The sequence below is a fragment of the Balaenoptera acutorostrata genome, chromosome 19 (assembly GCF_949987535.1).
Source record: "Balaenoptera acutorostrata chromosome 19, mBalAcu1.1, whole genome shotgun sequence".
In the NCBI taxonomy this organism is placed as follows: domain Eukaryota; kingdom Metazoa; phylum Chordata; class Mammalia; order Artiodactyla; family Balaenopteridae; genus Balaenoptera; species Balaenoptera acutorostrata.
The window spans coordinates 33,639,602-33,645,543 of record NC_080082.1 but is presented as its reverse complement, the minus strand read 5'-3'; the positions used below and the strand labels follow the sequence as shown (position 1 = coordinate 33,645,543).

Sequence of the window (5,942 nt, the reverse complement as noted above, 5' to 3'; positions counted from 1 at the left end):
CACCCAAGTCCTTTTCTTAGGCTCTGCTTTGGGGGGAACGCTAACTTAAGACACATAGGAAATGGAAGATCAGGAGCCCTTCCAGAGGAGTACATTTGAGAACCCACAGATGCCTGGTTTGCCCCAGACCAAGTAAGATGTGTGCTGTGCCCTGGCCACGCCCCACACAGCAGGAACGGACTTAATTCCCCTGGAGGCTTTATCCCGAGGCTGTGCCCTGCTTCCTTCCTGCGGTGGAGGTACCCTGGAGGAAGAATCAGGACATCTCTAGTGACAGCTCATAAGCACAAGCACAGCTCCTGGGTGTATGACATTCTCACTGGAGCCTAGGACCATCCCAGGAGGCAGGGGCAAGACGGAATCATCCTCTCCTCGTTGGACCGAATGGCAAACCAAAAGCATTCTCACAAAGAGCTCTTTGATAAAATTATTTAACAAATGCATGCCAACCTGGCACTTCCTCATTCCTTTACTTTGATAAATCAATAAAACAACGCATCGTTGGGGCATGTGGAAGTGATACATTTTATTTCATCTTTTTCTAGCTCAGGATTTCCCAAAGCGTGGCACGTTTCAGGAGATACAGGGCCATATTACTTAATAACCTGAATCATGTAGCCAGAAAAATTTTCCGTTTTCAGTTCTCTTCCCATCCTATAAAGAGAAGCAGAAAAGCTTGATTTGGTGCTAATATGTCTTTAACACTTCTCCAAACTCGGACAATGTCTCTGTTTAACAAGGGCAGGCAACAGTACCTGGCTAGAACTGCCTGATTGCTTTATTTTCCCGGAGATAATTTTCAGATTTGCTTCTTTTTATGGGAAAAGGAAGGTCGACTTCCATATATGTAAGTGGTACAAGCTTTCTCTTTTAAATAAATGTATTTAAGCAGAAAAAAATAATAATAATAAAATGGAGTTAATTAAAATAGTAACTGATCATGGTGAAATTTATGAGAATGACTAAAGTTTGGGAAACATTGTTTAAGCCATTATTCCACTTATGGTATCTCTTCCCTGCTTTCAGAGTCAGTTCTCTTATTTGGCAAAGAAAATGAAAAAGTTCCCATTGAAAGGAAGTAATCAAACTGGAAAAGGATTCCAGAGATCTGTTATGATCTTGACAAGATCCTTCCCCTTTCCAGAACTCAGTTTCCCCATCTTTAAAATGGGTAGTAGGATGGGTAAGACGATCTCTAATAACCCTATCAGCTCTGATGTTTTACGTTTATAAATGTGGATGAGCCCCAAGTCCTGACCTTCAGCCCAGACTCTTCCCCTAATGAGCTCAAGGCCTCAAAAACATCATGTCCCAAACTAAACTCATCCTCATCCCTTTAGCCTCTAGATGTTTCCTCCTCTGCCTCCTAACTGGCCGATCTCCATGGTCACTTCCTCTGCTCTGGTCCCAGCCTTCATCCCCTCTCCTGGACTGAAATGACAGCTGTCTACCTGGTCTCCCTGCTTCCCCACTCGTCTGCCTAGAGACAGACCTCACAGATCACTCTGATGGCTGGATCTCAAAGAACAACCCAGTCATGTCAGGGCAACATACAAGTCCCTTACCATGGTCTGCAGGACCTTCCATCTTCTGTCTTCTATTTGCATCTCCTGTATTTACATCTACTGCCATCTCCTTTATGTTCACCCTTACCCCTCCCCACCCCAATATTTTAGCTGGCTAATTCTTCCCCATCTTTTAAGATTCATCTCAGGTGTCACCTCTTCTGAGAAGCTTTCCTTGATCGACTTACCACCGCCAGTCTGAGATAGGCATCACTTCCTTCTGAGCCCTGGTGTTAACCTGGTTTTGGCTTTTGCCACGTGTCATCATGGCTATCTATCTATCTATCTATCTATCTATCTATCTATGCCAATTCTCTCACCAGACTGCCCAGCTTCTTTGTATGCTCGGTGTTCCTCCCAGGGGCTGGCACAGAGTAAGGTGGTCCACAAATAAACAATAGACCCGTGAATGATTTATTAACCATTTATCTCATAACCCTGTGAATCCATCACTCTGCCTACAGAGCTCTTTCAACTCACTCGTGGTCTTCCTCTTCATATATTGGCATTTTCTCAGGTATAACCTTGTGAGGACAGGTTAATTTATCACCTACATCAATACTGTCCCTTTCAGGAGACTCTAAGCTTCTGGAGGACGGGGATTACTTCCTACTTCATTCCCTTGCTAAGAAAACAGGCGTTTGTAACTATAATTGTCCGGAGAGACACAAACGCTTCATAAACATAAATAAAAGATCCTTTAGGCACCCTTAGACGCCCCTGTTTCTATTCTGTACCCCTCTAGGTCAGGCCATTCCGCCTCTTCTAAACCATCATCTGTGTAAGCTATGCCATGCCATGGCACCAAATACAATTATATACGGAGGGAAGAAATTTCTATTTTGGTCTCAAGAAAATTATGTGATTTTGCTTAAGTTCAATTTTAAAACATGGAATATGACTGAACTTAATGTTAGTACTTAAGAAAAATGTTCACAGTAATTACAGATGAGGATACCTATATGCAATTTATTTCAAATTTAGTAATACAAAAAAAATTCTGGATCCTAACATCACTATTTATAACTTGGCCAGGAGAACTCTTGAGAATCCCAGTTATTTCGCCAGAATAGGTTATTCTTCATGTATCTTATTTAAGCAATAATGCATGACAGAGTGTGAATTATGGCATATTAATTCTCACCTAGTGTGCTATTAGGCTAGCGTTGACGGCCGAGAGCTGTCAGTGCAACTAGGCATGAATTAATATCAAATAATTCCCCTGCTGAAATGTCTTATTGAGATTATAGCATTTTATTAGCAAAGGTTATTCCTTTAAAAATATTTTTGTATGCTAATTGGGAGATGGGGGCTCAGGATGGAAAAGGCATCCCTGCTTTTTCCAGTAGCCATTTCTAAAGCTTCCCTTTGATGTCCCCAACGTTTCATCCTTGTTGATACAATATCATCTTTTGGAAGTTTTCTCAGAAGTGTGACACATAGGAACTCCTTGGCAATTGGGAATATGAACCTAAGAGCTTGCTTTGCCCAGATGTTGCATTCAATAAAATGTAAGTGAGCTTTGCAAACATAAGCACCGCTCAGTGGGATGCTGAGGGAGGATGCAAGGTACGGGAGACCCCTGTGGGCAGTGGGGACCAGGCATTGCCTGAGTCTGAAGGAGAGGCTTTGAATCCTGGTTCTAGAGACACTTACCAGCTGCAACCCTCCAGCCAAGCAACTCATCTCTCTGGTCCACAGTTTCCTTCCAATACCATGGGCATTCTGCCCACCTGGCAGGTGTGTCGCGATGCACAGGTGTCCGCTCCTTGAAGCCCCTCTCCCCACCTACTTGTCTCTCATACTGAAGCCAAAATGAACCCTGCCTGTCCACTCTTCTCCCCTGGGGTATGACTACCAGTCTTCCATTGGCATCTAATTCCCCATTGGCCCCGTTGGCGTGGAAGCCACTTTCCCCTTGCTCGCTGGGTTCTAGCTACTCTGGCCTTCCTTCTGCGGCTCAAACTGGCTGTGATGTTTCCTACCTCAGGGCCTGCACACGTGCTGCTGCCGCTTCCTAGCTGGTCCCCCACGCTGCCATGATGTTACCCTTTCCCTGGACAACTCTTATGCACAGTTCGGATCCCTGCAAAAACTAGAGAAGCTCTCCCTACCCCTCCCTGGTAGGCATTCTAGATCTCCTCCTCTGGGCACTTTGAGAACATACCCCCCCCCCCCTTCAAGTTAGGTGTGGCTGTGTGACTTGAATTGGCTGATAGAATGTGAGCAGAAGTGACCTCTGGTGCCTCCACAGGGGGTTGAGAAGGAGACTCTCTCAGGCGGAACAGATCTGCATGAGGGAGAAACAAATACGTCCTGTTAACTCCGGAGGTTTGGGAGCTATTTGTTACACAGCAAAACATAAACTAACCTGGCTGATATACACAGCCTCACTCCCACACTTGGTCAGGTCTCTATAATACACCCCGAACTCTCCCTTCAGATCACTTATCATGGCTGCAATTACTTAGTTATGTGTAATCATTTGTTTAATGTCTATTTTCTCCATTAGACCAAAAGTCCCATGAGGGCACAAACCACGTCTGCTTTACCCACTACTGTATCCCCAGTTCCTATGTGCCTGGCTCATGCTGGATGCTCAATAATATTTGTTGAATGACTGAATGAAAAATTGAATGATTCAACTGAATGAATGGTAACATAAATACAAGCCCTTGGGAAACAGTCCAAAAAAAAGTATGATCATCTCTCTAATAAGAGTTCAATAGTTCAATAGATTAAAATCTCTGAATGTCAGGTCAAAAGATGGCTCCTACCCTCGGAGTAATATGTCCTCAAACTTGCTGTGTGACCTTGAGCAAGAATCTTCCCTCTCTGGGTCTTGGCTTCCTCATCTGTCCAACGAAGATAATCTTTTCTGAAACCTTGCATATATGGAGCTGGGATACAATAAAGTACGCATTTATGTATTTCTAAACACAGAAATAAATCACGCCGAGTAGGCAATTAGAGCATAATACCATCCCCAGTTATACTTCTCCAGGCTGATAGCAGCCGACCTCTCCAGATGCGTCAGTCACCAAACCCTGTAAGCTGCCTCATCTGCCTGGTATGGCAGTTCCCACTTAGAAACCTCTTTGGGGTGCCATTCAGCAATGTCCACCATAGAAAGGTCCCCACAGAAGCCAAGAAAAAAGGCACATGTTCTTAGAGAGGCTGGCAAGCATCTTCTCTCACTTGAAGTATATGGGGGCTGCTGTGTCCAATCCAGAAACGAGGCTGGCAAATATGATTTCTCCTCCATAGGCTCTTGGTGCAGGAGGGGGTCCTCTAGTGTTTGGGGCCCAAAAAAACCTTTCCATGCTCCCCCCCAAAAGGAAAGAGGCGCAGGAGAACAGAACAAACCAAGTCGCTCATGTATTACAAAACCAATGCCCATCAGCGCTCGGAGCGGCCACGCTGCTCCACGTGTGGGACAAATGTAGCAGAGAAGACACTGGGTAACACACACATCAACACGGCTTTGCTCCCTGCACAGAATTTACAGCCATAATTAAGTGCTGAACGGATCCAGGGGGACCTTCACAAGGGAACGGCCGAGCTAAAAGGCTAAGGAGTGATTGTCTCCGGAATGGCGGTTCGAAAGCACATCCTGCCTCCCAAACAGCCATTATTCCATGGACGCTTGGCCTCAGAGGAGAAGTGGCCAACGGGGCAACGAGATCTCCGATAAATCCGTGCTATTCTAGTGGTTCGAGACTCTCCAGTCTTCACTTTGGACTCTCATGGGACAATGAGTTCGACTTTCAGAAGCTGCCTGGGTCTGTGTCTATTCTTTTCAGCACGTACCAAAGGAATCCACATTTCCCTTCTGTGAGTCTTGGGGCAGCCAAGAAACTGAGCATCACCCGCTCTCCTTTCTGACCCCTTGCAGAAAGCTGACGTCTAGGCTATGACAAGTCAGAGGGCTGCAACTGACGCTTCCAAATGTTCTCCTAACCCTCGGTGGGCCACTGTCCCTCTCCCCCCCCCGCCCCCGCCACGTCAGGGAGGATCCGCCTTTAGTTCCAGGCTTTGTGCGAAGCACCCACTTCTTCCTGGGCCGCAACCTCTCAGATATCAGCCCAGAGGTAATCAACAAGCTGCAGGCATCATTCACAAAAATATCCAGGAGGCCAAGATTTATTGCCTGGCAAAGGTAGTGACTTCTTCATGATCTTTTCTACCTTCTAGATGTCATCTCCTTAGGAAGAAAACCTCTCCTCACCTGGAACAGTGGCCCACCCCCCCAAGTGTACCTGCTCAGAGCCCACCCACTGCATTCCATGGGGAAAACCACGTGACTGAGAAACTGCAGAGGGGGAACCCATTGTAGAGATAGAATTACTGAGGCAAGTGGAACAACTACCTGTGATG

The 5,942-nt window shown here is 45.8% G+C and overlaps 1 long non-coding RNA gene across 1 annotated transcript; it reads right to left on the bottom strand.

The window, feature by feature from the left end:
- Positions 1-531: 531 nt before the first annotated feature.
- LOC103020354 (uncharacterized) lies at positions 532-4,462 on the bottom strand. The gene is made up of 3 exons (XR_009006157.1): positions 4,343-4,462; positions 3,222-3,855; positions 532-654 (listed from the first exon to the last, which is right to left on the bottom strand). It is a non-coding gene; the product is annotated as an uncharacterized LOC103020354 (long non-coding RNA).
- Positions 4,463-5,942: the final 1,480 nt, after the last annotated feature.